This window comes from Salmo salar, chromosome ssa19 (genome assembly GCF_905237065.1).
Source record: "Salmo salar chromosome ssa19, Ssal_v3.1, whole genome shotgun sequence".
Classification (NCBI taxonomy): domain Eukaryota; kingdom Metazoa; phylum Chordata; class Actinopteri; order Salmoniformes; family Salmonidae; genus Salmo; species Salmo salar.
Genome location: NC_059460.1, coordinates 64,402,678 through 64,417,735, shown reverse-complemented (window position 1 = coordinate 64,417,735; position 15,058 = coordinate 64,402,678). Strand labels below are relative to the sequence as shown.

At 43.7% G+C, this 15,058-nt stretch overlaps 1 protein-coding gene across 1 annotated transcript in view; it reads right to left on the bottom strand.

Moving 5' to 3' along the window:
* Positions 1 to 15,058, bottom strand: part of sult1st6 (sulfotransferase family 1, cytosolic sulfotransferase 6) — a 63,120-nt gene that overhangs the window by 38,905 nt on the left and 9,157 nt on the right. The window lies entirely within an intron of this gene.

Sequence of the window (15,058 nt, the reverse complement as noted above, 5' to 3'; positions counted from 1 at the left end):
GGAGGGCTCTCACCTGGGCTACCGCCGTATGGGAACAAAAGCCGGCCATGTGCGTGAGTCTGGAGGGGTTTATGGGAGAGGTGAGGAAGGTTTTTGATACCCCGTTCTCCGGGAGAGAAGCTGCCCAGAAGCAAATCCTGCTCCGGCAGGACGCCCACAGAGTGGCTGATTATGAGGTGGATTTTTGTACGTTGGCAGCGGAGAGTGCGTGGAACCAGGAAGCACTGTTCGACATGTTCCTGCACGGCGTCTCGGAGGAGGTTAAGGACGAGCTTGCTGCACGGGAGTTACCCACGGATCTTGACTCCCTCATCGGTTTGACCATCCGCATCGATGGGCGATTGTGGAAATGACGGATAGAGTACTCTGCTGGGCCATATAGAGAACATTTCTGCTTCCCTTACTCGCACCCCTTTTCATACACCTCTTTTCATGTCATTCTGCTGTGGGGAAACCAGTCCAAATTGATGAGAGTTTTTTGGACTCCAAACTGGCTTCCGAGCTGAACATCCCCACTCAGCCCCTCTCCTTTCCCATGGATGTTAGAGCGCTGGACGGGCGCTCTATAGGTCGGATCACCCATAACACCACTCCCATCAACCTACGTGTGTCAGGGAGTCACAGCGAGACCATTCAATTCCTGCTCATCAAGTCCCCCCAGATTCCCGTGGTTTTGGGATTCTCCTGGCTCCAGCGACACAATCCCCTCATCAACTGGTCTACTGGTGCTATCATGGGCTGGAGTCCGTTCTGCCACGCCCACTGTCTGAAGTCGGTGCAACCTGCTCCGGGACATCTTCCTGGGGGCTCGGAAGTTGCTCCGGACTTCTCCGCCATTCCCAATGAGTACCAAGACCACTTCCCTGCTGCCGCACTGACTCTATGACTACGGGATTGACCTTCTCCCTGGCACCACGCCGTCCCGGGAACGTCTGTAATCTCTGTCGGGACCAGAGACCAAGGCTATGGAGACCTACATTGGGGACTCCCGAGCTACAGGATTTATCTGTCCCTCTTCATCTCCCGCTGGCGCAGGTTTCTTCTTCGTCGAGAAAAAAGACAAGACCCTTCGAGAAATTGCCAAGAAAATGAAAATCTCATACAACTCTGTGTACTACTCCCTTCACAGAACAACGCAAACTGGCTCTTCCCAGAATAGAAAGAGGAGTGGGAGGCCCCGGTGCACAGCTGAGCAAGAGGACAAGTACATTAGAGTGTCTAGTTTGAGAAACAGACGCCTCACAAATCCTCAACTCATTAAATAGTACCCGCAAAACACCAGTCTCAACGTCAACAGTAAAGAGGCGACTACGGGATGCTGCCCTACTAGGCAGAGTTGCAAAGAAAAAGCCATATCTCAGACTGGCCAATAAAAAGAAAAGATTAAGATGGGCAAAAGAACACAGACACTGGACAGAGGAACTCTGCCTTACAAGACAACAGACAAGAATGTAAATGCAAAACAATTTTTTTTTAAATGCAAATAAAAATCATAATAAAAAAAGAATGAGATATTAGCCGTAGGCTACATATTATACATTAAGTGTGAAATATTATATAGGATTATATAGACATGCAGTCAATGTGATGTGAAGGGAGATTCTCCATATAATCAATAAAAGGTTGCCAAAATTCTGTAAAATGTCTCTGATTTATTCCTCAAGCAGTAAGTAATTTTCTCCAGTGGGATACAACTATTAACTTCCGTTAGCCGCATTGCAACTATAAGAGGGGAATCAGATTTCCATTTCAAGGCAATACATTTCTTGGCAATCGCTAGCAATATTTCTGTTAGCTTTATAGTATGGCTTTGCCTAAGATTGGAATTAGTCAAGTTACCCAGTAGACAGACCTCCGGGTCTAAAGGGAATGCAGCCCCATGAATTGAGGATGTGGTATCGCAGACCCCTTGCCAGAAACTGTGTAGTTTTGAACACTGCAAGTGGAATGGATGAATGTTCCGTCATCTGAGCCACATCTAAAACATAGGGAGGAGATATCAGGGTTGAACTTGTGCAGTCTAGATGGGGTGATATAGAGCTGATGAAGGAAATTAAACTGGATCAGTCTGTATCTGGAGTTCATTGGGAAAGTAACACCATCCCTGCATAGGTCACTCCATAGTCCCTCATCAAGATTAATACCCAGATCTTTTCCCCATCTAAATCAGGTTTTAATTAGCTCAGGCAGTGGTAGTCCTGACATAAGAGCATCGTAAACACGAGAAATGGTCTTGAACAGTGGTTGGTCTGCATGGCAAAGTTGTTCAATAGGTGACATCTTAGGTAGGTTCCATTGTCCCTTGAGATTCACCCTAATAAAATGTTGTAGTTGTAGGTAACTAATGAAGTCCTTGTTAGACAAGTGGTATTTCTGTTTCAGCTGTTCGAAGGACATAAGAATTCCCTCCTCATAACAATGTTCCAGAAGAGTAATACCCTTATCAGACCATGGTCTAAAGTTACTATTCTGGAAAAACATAGAAATCAATATATTGTTCCATAGAGGGGTTTTAGGGGAAAGAAATCCCTCTCGTCTGAAGTTTGCACCATGCCAGGACAGAATTAATCATTAAAGGGTTGTCTGTGGTGGTTTTTATAGATTTCCTCTCCCATTTGTAAAATAATTCTGCCCCAGAGTCCTCATTTACCTCAAACTTTTCAATGTTCAACCATGAGGGAGAAGGACCATTGTCAAACCTCTGAGCCAGAAATCTAGACTGTGCAGCCCAGTAATACATTCTGAAATTGGGGAGGTTTAAGCCCCCTTGACCGTAATCAAGGGTCAGTTTGTCCAGTCTAACCCTAGGGGTTTTGCCGTGCCATATAAAATGTCTGATCAGCTTGTCGAGAGAGAAAAAGAATGCTGCGGGCACAGGGATGGGGAGAGATTGCAACAAATATTGAAATCTAGGTAAGACATTCATTTTAATTACATTAATTCTACCCAGTAGAGTGAGAGGCAAGTCCATCCATTTGCACAGGTCACCCTCCACCTTTTGCAACAAGCTGACCAGATTGAGTTTATAGAGGTTGTTCAGGTTACCATCCACCATCATGCCCAAATATGTGAAGCCCATAGGCGACCATCTAAAAGGAAACTTATGCTTGATGGTATGATGATCAAAGACAGACAACGGTAAGATTTTGCTTTGATCAAATTGACCTTATATCCAGAGAAAGAACTATAATACTGTAATAGGTTATGTAAGTGAGAGAGGGAATGTTCTGGATTCGTTAGAAATAAGATAAGGTCGTCCACAAAGAGTGATAATTTATGGGTATGGTGGCCCACCTCAAAGCCATGTATGTCAAGGCACATTATAATGGCCTCAGCCAATGGTGTTGATGGCAAGGGTGCAAAGGTGGGGGCTAATTGGGCAACCTTGACTGTTCCCCCTATAGAGAGAGAAAGAGGAGGAAGTAATCCCATTGGTAGCAATTCTAGTTTAAGGAGATTTGTAGTGATTTTATCAAATGTACAAACACGGTGCCTAAACCAAACTTTTCCAAGACGCAAAAGAGATATGGCCATTCAATCCTATCAAAGGCCTTTTCGGCGTTGAGGGAGACTGTGACACTAGGTACTTTGTTTTTGTTAGCAAGGTGAATTATATCAAAGAACCTTCTGGGATTATTGGAGGACAATCTATTAATTATGAAGCCAGTCTGATCTGGGTTGACCAACAGGGGGAGACATGACTCCAGTCTCTTAGATAGCATCTTGGTGACCAGTTTACAGTCTGTGTTAAGGAGAGAGATTGGTCTATAGGAGGCACACTTTAGAATGTTTTTCCTTTTCTTGTGAATTACTGTAGTCACCGCTTGAGAGAAAGACTCTGGAAAGCAGTTGTCCTCCCCGGCTTTTTTAAGTACCTCCATAAGGTAGGGGACCAACAGCTCCCTAAATTCTTTATAGAACTCTGGAGGGAAGCCATCCTCCCCAGGAGAATTATTAGAAGGTAAGGATTTAATGGCCTCCAACAATTCAGGAACTGAGAACTGTTCACTCAGGCTCTCTCTGTCTTCCTTTGACAGGCATGGGAGGTTGAGAGAGGAGAGAAAAGTGTCAAAAGGTATCTCATTAGTAAGAGTTTCTATAGCATTAATTGTCCTCTTACTTTCCTCTGCTACTTTGTGTGGTTTCTCTCCAAGCTCATAGTAACGCTGTTTTGATTTAGTGATGGCCCTCTCAGCTTGATATGTGTTCAGAATATTATATTTCATTTTATTGACCAAAAGCCTGTATTGATCTTTAGTCAGGCCTCTGGTAGGTTTTCTCTAGCTCAGAGATTTCAGATTCAAGGGCACTCAGTTCGGCACCGTGTTTTCTCTTCAGCCCTTTAGTATAGGAAATGATCTGTCCCCTCAGATAGGCTTTCAATGTGTCCCAAAGAATGAAACTGTCAGGAGCGGAGGGTTTGTTTGTCAAAGTCAAAATATTGATCTGCTCTTTGATGAATGCACAAAATTCAGGTTGCTTTAGGAGTGCAGAATTTAGTTCCATTTATCTCGGTAGGAATGGAGATTTATAATACCAGAAGAGAATGGTCACTAAGCAATCTGGGGAGATAATCGGTATCTTACACTCCATGAAACAATTGGGTTGATAGCAAAACATGATCAATGCGTGTGTGTGTGTGTGTCGTGTGGGTGTGAATAAAAGAGTAGTCGCTATCCAGTAAATTGAGATCCTTCATGAATGACATGGTGAGCTTGGCGGCTTTGGTAAGAAGGGAGGGTTTATCAGAGGACCCATCAAGGACTGTATCTAAACAAAACATGTTAATCTTCTCCTGCCAGTAGTCATCCTGGTGGTGCTTGAGCAGCCTGAAGGAAGACATTTTGTATAAACATATGGTCATCGAAGTTAGGAGCATAAATATTCAATAGGGTCCAAGACTCTGAAAACATATGCCCCTGCACCAAAACAAACCTGCCCGAGGGATCAGAGATGGTGTTGTTGACGCAGAAGGGGATGTGTCTACTTATCAAAATTGCAGTTCCTCTTGCTTTGGCGTTAAAAGAGGACGCGAAAACGTGTCCTACCCATTCCCTCTTCAATTTCTTGTGTTCACTGGCTGTAAGATATGTTTCTTACAGCCTTTAATTTCTTAAGGTATGTATAGACTATTTTCCTCTTAACCGGGCTGTTAAGACCTTTTACGTTGAATGTGGATTAAGCATGGGTTGGGTTTCAAATATATAACCGAATGGTAGTCACTCATATGAAAATTGTCAGGTGATGTTTCAACTTTAGTTTGAACACTGAAGTGACCTATGTGTACCTTTTGGAAGGAAACAACATTAAACATAGAAAAAAAACATAAACCCCACCCACCCGATTGTCGGACTAAACTATGATCCCAAAAATCAAACATGAAAACACTTGTAGAGATAAGTTGTTGCTCGCTTTCCATCTTGCTCTTACTAGCTAAACCTTGGCGTAAACTAAAACCTACGAGCTCTCTAAGTTGAAAACAAACGTTGTGAATAGACATTTATGGCTGAATATTTACTGCCCACGGTAAGGGCTGCTTAAGTCTCTTTTCAGGAGAGGAGAAACATAAATGGGGGGGGAAAGCAATGGGACTATGCCTACTAATTTGCTTCGCCCAGTGGATATTGACAAAACCAAGGTACACTCTTCTGTAAATGTAGTAAAACTCAGCAAAGGGGAAAAAAAACATGGGGAAAAATCAATGGGACTAAGCCTACTAATTTGCTTCGCCAAGTGGATATTGACAAAACTAAGATACAATCTTCTGTAAATGTAGTAAAATTCAACACGGGAAAAAAAACTGTTAGTTGAAAATGTCCAAATCAACTGTAGCGACCGAATCACGGGGTAAACGGATCCAAGTTCCAAGTAGACATCAGCAGGTCAGTCCCAGGACAGCACAAACAAGAAAAAAACAATAAACTGCGTCTTATACCACGGATAGCCCTTTGTGAATCAGTTCTTTGATAAAAGTGAACACTTCTGACGGTGTGTCGAAGAGATGGCTTCGGCCTTTGTACTGAACTTTCATCCGCGCAGGGTGGATGAGGTAGCCGGTGATGTTCTTCTCCTTCAGTGCTTTGGGGGCAGGTCTGAACTGCTTGCGACGTCTAGCGAGATCCGCGCTCATATCCGGGAAAAGGCTGACCCTCTTGCCACCGATGGTGATGTCCCCTTTGGCTCTTCTCCCTGTCCTGGAAACAGAGGAACCTGATCAGGATGGCCTATAGGGGCTCATCTGGCATGGGTTTTGGTGTTTAGGTTCTGTGGGTGCGTTCGATTTCCAGCGGCTTGGTGAAGTTGGTTAAATCAAATCAAATCAAATTTTATTGGTCACATACACGTGATTAGCAGATGTTATTGCGGGTGTAACGAAATGCTTGTGCTTCTAGCTCCGACAGTGCAGTAATATCTAACAAATTACACAACATATACCCAATATACACCAATCTAAGTAGGAATAAATTAAGACTATATACATGTGGACGAGCGATGTCAGAGTGGAATGGATTAAGCTACAGTAGAATAGTATAGAATACAGTATATACATATGAGATGAGTAATGCCAGATATGTAAACATTAAGTGATTAAGATACCATAGAATAGTAAAGATTACAGTATATACATATGAGATGAATAATGCATGATATTCAAACATTATTAAGTGACTATGCCTAGCACATCAGGGATCCATTGAGTGAAGAAACGGACCGGGTCACGGCCCTCGCTGTCCTCTTTCAATCCCACCACACGGATATTGCTACGTCTGCTCTGGTTCTCCATCTGGTCTTCCTTGTTTTTGAGATAGGCATTGTCCTTCTGCAGCTGTTTCATAACATGGTCATGTCGAGTGACGGTATCTTCAACGGTGATAATGCGTAACTCAGCCTCAGTCGTTCTCAAAAGGAGATAATTCACGAGGAAATGGAAGAACGGAGTTCAGACGATTTCTTGTCAATTTCCAGTGAAAGACCTTTGTTACTATCTTGAATTTTCGGAAGGAAAGTTTTTTATTTCACCTTTATTTAACCAGGTAGGCCAGTTGAGAACAAGTTCTCATTTACAACTGCGACCTGGCCAAGATGAAGCAAAGCAGTGCGACACAAACAACAACACAGAGTTACACAATAACACAATGGAAAAAATCTATATACAGTGTGTGCAAATGAGGTAAGATTAGGGAGGTAAGGCAATAAATAGGCCATAGTTGCGAAGTAATTACAATTTAGCAATTAAACACTGGAGTGATAGATGTGCAGAAGATGAATGTGCAAGTAGAGATACTGGGGTGCAAAGAAGCAAAAAAATAAATAACAATATGGGATGAGGTAGTTGGATGGGCTATTTACAGATGGGCTATGTACATGTGCAATGATCTGTGAGCTGCTCTGACAGCTGATGCTTACAGTTAGTGAGGGAGATATGAGTCTCCAGCCTCAAGGATTTTTGCAATTCGTTCCAGTCATTGGCAGCAGAGAACTGGAAGGAAAGGCGGCCAAATGAGGAGTTGGCTTTGGGGATGACCAGTGAAATATACCTGCTGGAGAGCGTGCTACGGGTGGGTGCTGCTATGGTGACCAGTGAGCTGAGGTAAGGCGGGACTTTACCTAGCAAAGACTTATAGATGACCTGTAGCCAGTGGGTTTGGTGACCAATATGTAGCGAGGGCCAGCCAACAAGAGCATACAGGTCGCAGCGGTGGGTAGTATATGGGGCTTTGGTGACAAAATGGATGGCACTGTGATAGACTGCAAGATGGCGTAGCAGTGCAGACGTGGTTTGTCGTTCTCCCCTGTACATTTAGTATTTTTTGTCTTTTCTTGTATATATTTCAATTTATTTTCAATCTCTTTTCCATTTTTAAATTAAATATACCTTCCGGTAACCCGCCTCACCCAATTTGATACGGATCCGCTATTTTTAGACGTTTTAGCCAGAACCTCCATCAGCAGCTAGCCATCACGAGCTAACCAGCTAATTAGCTACTAGCTATTTCGTCATTGCCAGCCACTGCAGCCACTGCTTACCTTCGGCACAGACACCAGACACTTTATTCAACTTACCAGCCTGCCAGTATCGGACAGTTTTCTCCACTACTGATTCCTGCTGTAAGCCCTGGACCATTACTCCTGATCATCACAGCTAGCTAGCTGCCACAGAGTGGCCCAGCCCCGAAGCTAGCTATGAGCCAGGCCCACCTCCCGGCCCGCTCAGTGATCACTCGGCTACACAGCTGATGCCTCCAGGACTCTTCCCGGACTCTTCCCCAACACGGCTAGAATTCCACTACTCCACCGGATCCTTGCTGTAAACTCTGGACCTTTGCATCGGATCATCACTGCTAGCTAGCTGCTACCGAGTGGCTATAGTGGCTAATCCCCCTGCCCCGAAGCTAGCACCAGCTAGCCGTGAGCCAGGTGCATCTCCCGGCTAGCAAACGAAATTACTACAACCACAATACCTTTTTCACCAACTGGCCTGGACCTTTGTCGACACGAAGCCCCGCCGTTCCACCACCACGACTGGTCTGCCGACGTAACTCCATCCGCTGTGCCCCCAACCGACCTTTGCCGGACATCAGAAAAGGCGCTTCTACTAGCCCCGGCCTGCTAACTTTAAACTCTGTGTCTCCCGCTTGCTAGGTAGTAACGACTACCCAGCGGCTTCCCTGTTTCATCTATTGCTGTTCACTGGACCCTATGATCACCTGGCTACATAGCTGATGCCTGCTGGACTGTTCATTAATCACGGTACTCCATTCTGTTTATTTTTTGTTTATCTGTCGGCCCCAGCCTCGAACTCAGACCCTGTGTGTGGTTAACTGACCCTCTCTGCCCATTCATCGCTATTTTCCCTGTTGTTGTTGTCTTAGCTGAGTAGCTGTTGTTGTCTTACCCATTGTTGTCTTAGCTAGCTCTCCCAATCAACACCTGTGATTGCTTTATGCCTCGCTTTATGTCTCTCTCAAATGTCATAATGCCTTGTATATTGTTGTTTAGGATAGTTATCATTGTTTGAGTTTACTGCGGAGCCCCCAGTCCCACTCAACATGCCTCAGATACCTCCTTTGTCCCACCTCCCACACATGCGGTGACCTCACCCAGCATAACTAGTACGTCCAGAGATGCAACCTCTCTTATCATCACAAAATGCCTGGGTTTCCTCCACTGTACCCGCACTCCACCATACCCCTGTCTGTATATTATGCCCTGAATCTATTCTACCACGCCCAGAAATCTGCTCCTTTTATTCTCTGTCCCCAACACTCTAGACGACCAGTTTTGATAGCCTAAAGCCGTACCCTTATCCTACTCCTCCTCTGGTCCTCGGGTGTTGTAGAGGTTAACCCAGGCCCTGCGTGTCCCCAGGCACTCTCATTTGTTGACTTCTGTAACCGAAAAAGCCTTGGTTTCATGCATGTTAACATCAGAAGCCTCCTCCCTAAGTTAGTTTTACTCACTGCTTTAGCACACTCAGCCAACCCTGATGTCCTTGCCATGTCTGAATCCTGGTTTAGGAAGGCCACCAAATATTCTGAGATTTCCATCCCCAACTACAACATTTTCCATCAAGATAGAACTGCCAAAGGGGGAGGAGTTGCAATCTACTGCAAAGATAGCTTGCAAAGTTCTGTCATACTTTCCAGGTCTGTGCACAAACAGTTCAAGCGTCTAATAAAAAAAATGAATCTCTCCAGAAATAAGTCTCTCACTGTTGCTGCCTGTTATAGACCCCCCTCAGCTCCCAGCTGTGCCCGGGACACCATATGTGAATTGATTGCCCCTCATCTATTTTCAGAATTCGTACTGTTAGGTGACCTAAACTGGGGTATGCTTAACACCCCAGCAGTCCTACAAGCTAAGCTAGATGCCCTCAATCTCACACAAATTATCAAGGAACCCACCAGGTACAACCCTAAATCCGTAAACATGGGCACCCTCATAGATATTATTATGACCAACTTGCCCTCCAAATACACCTCTGCTGTTTTCAATCAGGATCTCAGCGATCACTGCTTCATTGCCTGCATACGCTATGGGTCCACGGTCAAACGACCAACCCTCATCACTGTCAAACGCTCCCTAAAACACTTCTGCGAGCAGGCCTTTCTAATCGACCTGGCCCGGGAATCCTGGAAGGATATTGACCTCATCCCGTCAGTCGAGGATGCCTGGTCGTTCTTTAAAAGTCATTTCCTCACCATCTAAAATAAGCATGCCCCTTTCAAAAAATGTAGAACTAAGAACAGATATAGCCCTTGTTTCACTCCAGACCTGACTGCCCTCGACCACCACAAAAACATCCTGTGGTGGACTGCAATAGCATCGAATCGTCCCCGTGATATGCAACTGTTCAGGGAAGTCAGGAACCAATACACGCAGTCAGTCAGGAAAGCAAAGGCTAGATTTTTCAAACAGAAATTTGCATCCTGTAGCTCTAACTCCAAAAAGTTTTGGGACACTGTAAAGTCCATGGAGAACAAGAGCACCTCCTCCCAGCTGCCCACTGTACTGAGTAGAGTGTTGGAGGCTATTTTGTAAATGACATCGCCAAAGTCAAGGATTGGTAGGATAGTCAGTTTTAAGAGGGTATGTCTGGCAGCATGAGTGAAGGATGCTTTGTTGCAAAATAGGAAGCCGATTCTATATTTATTTTTGGATTGGAGATGCTAAATGTGAGTCTGGAAGGAGAGTTTACAGTCTAACCAGACACCTAGGTATTTGTAGTTGTCCACATAGTCTAAGTCAGAACCGTCCAGAGTAGTGATACTGGACGGGCGGGCTGGTGCGGGCAGCGATCGGTTGAAGAGCATGCATTTAGTTTTACTTGCATTTAAGAGCAGTTGGAGGCCATGGAAGGAGAGTTGTATGGCATTGAAGCTCGTCTGGAGGTCAGTTAACACAGTGTCCAAAGAAGGGCCAGAAGTATACAGAATGGTGTCGTCTATGTAGAGGTGGATCAGAGAATCACCAGCAGCAAGAGCGACATCATTGATGTATAGAGAGAAAAGAGTCGGCCCAAGAATTGAACCCTGTGGCACCCCCATAGAGACTGCCAGAGGTCCGGACAACAGGCCCTCCGATTTGACACACTGAACTCTGTCTGAGAAGTAGTTGGTGAACCAGGCGAGGCAGTCATTTGAGAAACCAAGGCTGTTGAGTCTGCCGATAAGAATGTGGTGATTGACAGAGTCGAAAGCCTTAGCCAGGTCGATGAATACGGCTGCACAGTATTGTCTTTTATTGATGGTGGTTATGATATCATTTAGGACCTTGAGCGTGGCTGAGGTGCACCCATGACCAGCTCGGAAACCAGATTGTATAGCGGAGAAGGTACGGTGGGATTCGAAATGGTCGGTGGTCTGTTTGTTAACTTGGCTTTCGAAGACCTTAGAAAGGCAGGGTAGGATAGATATAGGTCTGTAACAGTTTGGGTCTAGAGTGTCTCCCCCTTTGAAGAGGGGGATTAACGCGGCAGCTTTCCAATCTTTGGGGATCTCAGACGATATGAAAGAGAGGTTGAACAGGCTAGTAATAGGGGTTGCAACAATTGCGGTGGATAATTTTAGAAAGAGAGGGTCCAGATTTTTTAAATGGGGCATGCTTATTTAAGATGGTGAGGAAATCACTTTTAAAGAATAACCAGGCATCCTCGACTGATGGAATGAGGTCAATATCTTTCCAGGATACCCGGGCCAGGTCAATTAGAAAGGCCTGCTCGCTGAAGTGTTTTAGTGAGCGTTTGACAGTGATGAGAGGTGGTCGTATGACCGCGGACCCATTACGGACGCAGGCAATGAGGCAGTGACCGCTGAGATCCTGGTTGAAGACAGCAGAGGTGTATTTAGAGGGCCGGTTGGTCAGGATGATATCTATGATGGTGCCTGGGTTTACGGATTTGGGGTTGTACCTGGTAGGTTCATTGATAATTTGTGTGAGATTGAGGGCATTTAGCTTAGATTGTAGGACGGCCGGGTTGTTAAGCATGTCCCAGTTTAGGTCACCTAACAGTACGAGCTCTGAAGATAGATGGGGGCAATCAGTTCACCTATGGTGTCCAGGGCATAGCTGGGGGCTGAAGGTGGTCTATAACAAGCGGCAACGGTAAGAGACTTGTTTCTGGAAAGGTGGATTTTTAGAAATAGACGCTCAAATTTTTGGGGCACAGACCTGGATAGTATGACAGAACTCTGCAGGCTATCTCTGCAGTAGATTGCAACTCCACCCCCTTCGGCAGTTCTATCTTGTCGGAAAATGTTATAGTTAGGGATGGAAATGTCAGGATTTTTGGTGGCCTTCCTAAGCCAGGATTCAGACACAACTAGGACATCAGGGTTGGGAGAGTGTGCTAAAGCAGTGAATAAAGCAAACTTAGGGAGGAGGCTTCTAATGTTAACATGCATGAAACCAAGGCTTTTACGGTTACAGAAGTCAACAAATGAGAGCGCCTGGGGAATGGGAGTGGAGCTAGGCGCTGCAGGGCCTGGATTAACCTCTACATCACCAGAGGAACACAGGAGGAGTAGGATAAGGGTACGGCTAAAGGCTATAAGAACTGGTTGTCTAGTGCGTTCAGAACTGAGAGTAATAGGAGCAGGTTTCTGGGTGCGGAAGAATAGATTCAAGGCATAATGTAAAGACAAGGGTACGGTAGGATGTGAATACAGTGGAGGTAAACCTAGGCATTGAAGGATGATGAGAGAGGTTTTGTCTCTAGAGACACCCTAGAGACACCATTTAATCCAGGTGAGGTCAACGCATGTGTGGGAGGTGGAACAAAAGGGCTAGCTAAGGAATACTGAACAGGGCTGGAGGCTCTACAGTGAAATAAGACAATAATCACTAACCAAAACAGCAATGGACAAGGCATATTGACATTAGGGAGAGGCATGCGTAGCCGAGTGATCATCTGGAGCAGTCTGGTATGCAGTCTGGTATGCTCTGGGTTGAATCGCGCTGTGCAGACTGGCAGGAGTTGACCGGGCTAAGGTTAGCTGATGACCGCTACCAGTGGCTAACTGACTACTAGCTAGTAGCTAGTTAGCAGGCTAGCTTCTGTTGGGGGTTCCGATTCTAAAGTATAGAAAATAGCAGATCCATACCACATTTGGTGAGGCGGGTTGCAGAAGAGTATGTTGAAATTGAGGTTAAAAATATAAAAAATATATACGAAATATATACGAAGAAAGCTGTCATCAAAGCAAAGGGTGGCTACTTTCAAAAATCTAAAATAAAAAATATATATTTTGATTTGTATTTTGGTTACTACATGATTCCATATGTGTTATTTCATAGTTTTGATGTATCAAATACTTATGTCATGCAATAAAATGCAAATTCATTACTTAAAAATCATACAATGTGATTTTCTGGATTTTTGTTTTAGATTCCGTCTCTCACAGTTGAAGTGTACCTATGATAAAAATTACAGACCTCTACATGCTTTGTAAGTAGGAAAACCTGCAAAATCAGCAGTGTATCAAATACTTGTTCTCCCCAATGTATATATATATTTTATGTATATATATATATTTTTTATATATATATAATAATCTTAATATGTCACAAATTTCAGTATTCTGTTTGATAATTTGGTGTGTCTAAAAGTGTCAATGGTGCTACTCTATTTAAATGAAGGGAAATCAAATTGTGAGCCAAATTATCAATCATATGTCATTAGAAATTAAGGACCTTATATTTGAGCATCTGGGGCCTCCATTTAAAAAAAAATCCTTAGTTTACCTAAAATGTGTCATTGGTGTTACTAATCAAAAAGTTATTAAGCTGCCTTATTAGTTGATTTAAAATGAGAAGATTTACCCAAAGACATTGAAATCAAGAAATGTTTAGATTTTTTTCTCCCCAAAATGCCATTCCCAAAAGCCACCTCAATCTAAGAATGACCATAGAGGTCTCTAGTTGGATATAATACATTTTTGCCAAAGTTCTCAACTGGGTGGGGATTCCGATGAGTTGGGAGCGATCAGCCAATGATCAGCGCAATTGCTTCTTCTTCAAATTGGGTTGCCTGGTTTGTAAATGGATTTAATCTGTATCACTGCCATTTAGTGGCCAAAATACTAGAACGAAACAATATTTGGTTCAGGACACCAGCACTGCAGGTGGCGTTAAATTACCCTTATTTTTATTTATTTATTTATTTATTTCACCTTTATTTAACCAGGTAGGCAAGTTGAGAACAAGTTCTCATTTACAATTGCGACCTGGCCAAGATAAAGCAAAGCAGTTCGACAACATACAAAAACACAGAGTTACACATGGAGTAAAACAACATACAATCAATGATGCAGTAGAAAAAAAAAAAAAGACTATATACAATGTGAGCAAATGATGTGAGATAAGGGAGGTAAAGGCAAAAAAATGCCATGGTGGCAAAGTAAATAAAGTATAGCAAGAAAAACACTGGAATGGTAGATTTGTAGTTTGAACAAAGTTCAAAGATAAAATATAAATAATATGGTGCAAAGGAGCAAAATAAATAAAATAAATAAATACAGTAGGGGAAGAGGTAGTAGTTTGGGCTAAATTATAGATGGGCTATGTACAGGTGCAGTGATCTGTGAGCTGCTCTGACAGCTGGTGCTTAAAGCTAGTGAGGGAGATAAGTGTTTCCAGTTTCAGAGATTTTTGTAGTTCGTTCCAGTCATTGGCAGCAGAGAACTGGAAGGAGAGACGACCAAAGGAGGAGTTGGCTTTGGCTTATAAGCTTTATTTTTTTTTTAACACAAAAGAAGAAGGAAATTGACAACTTCAAAATGGATATAGCCTCAATGTTGCTGCCTATGCTGTCACAGATGCCACAATGGGACAGATACAGTATACTACAAAATCATCCACCAATACAAGGCCTAATACAACATTTTGTGTGTGTGTGTGTGTGTGTGTGTGTGTGTGTGTGTGTGTGTGTGTGTGTGTGTGTGTGTGTGTGTGTGTGTGTGTGTGTGTGTGTGTGTGTGTGTGTGTGTGTGGATAAAAAGAAAAAGGCATATTTCCTCTCGACCATGAACAATAAAGTAAACTTCATATTTGTTGCGTC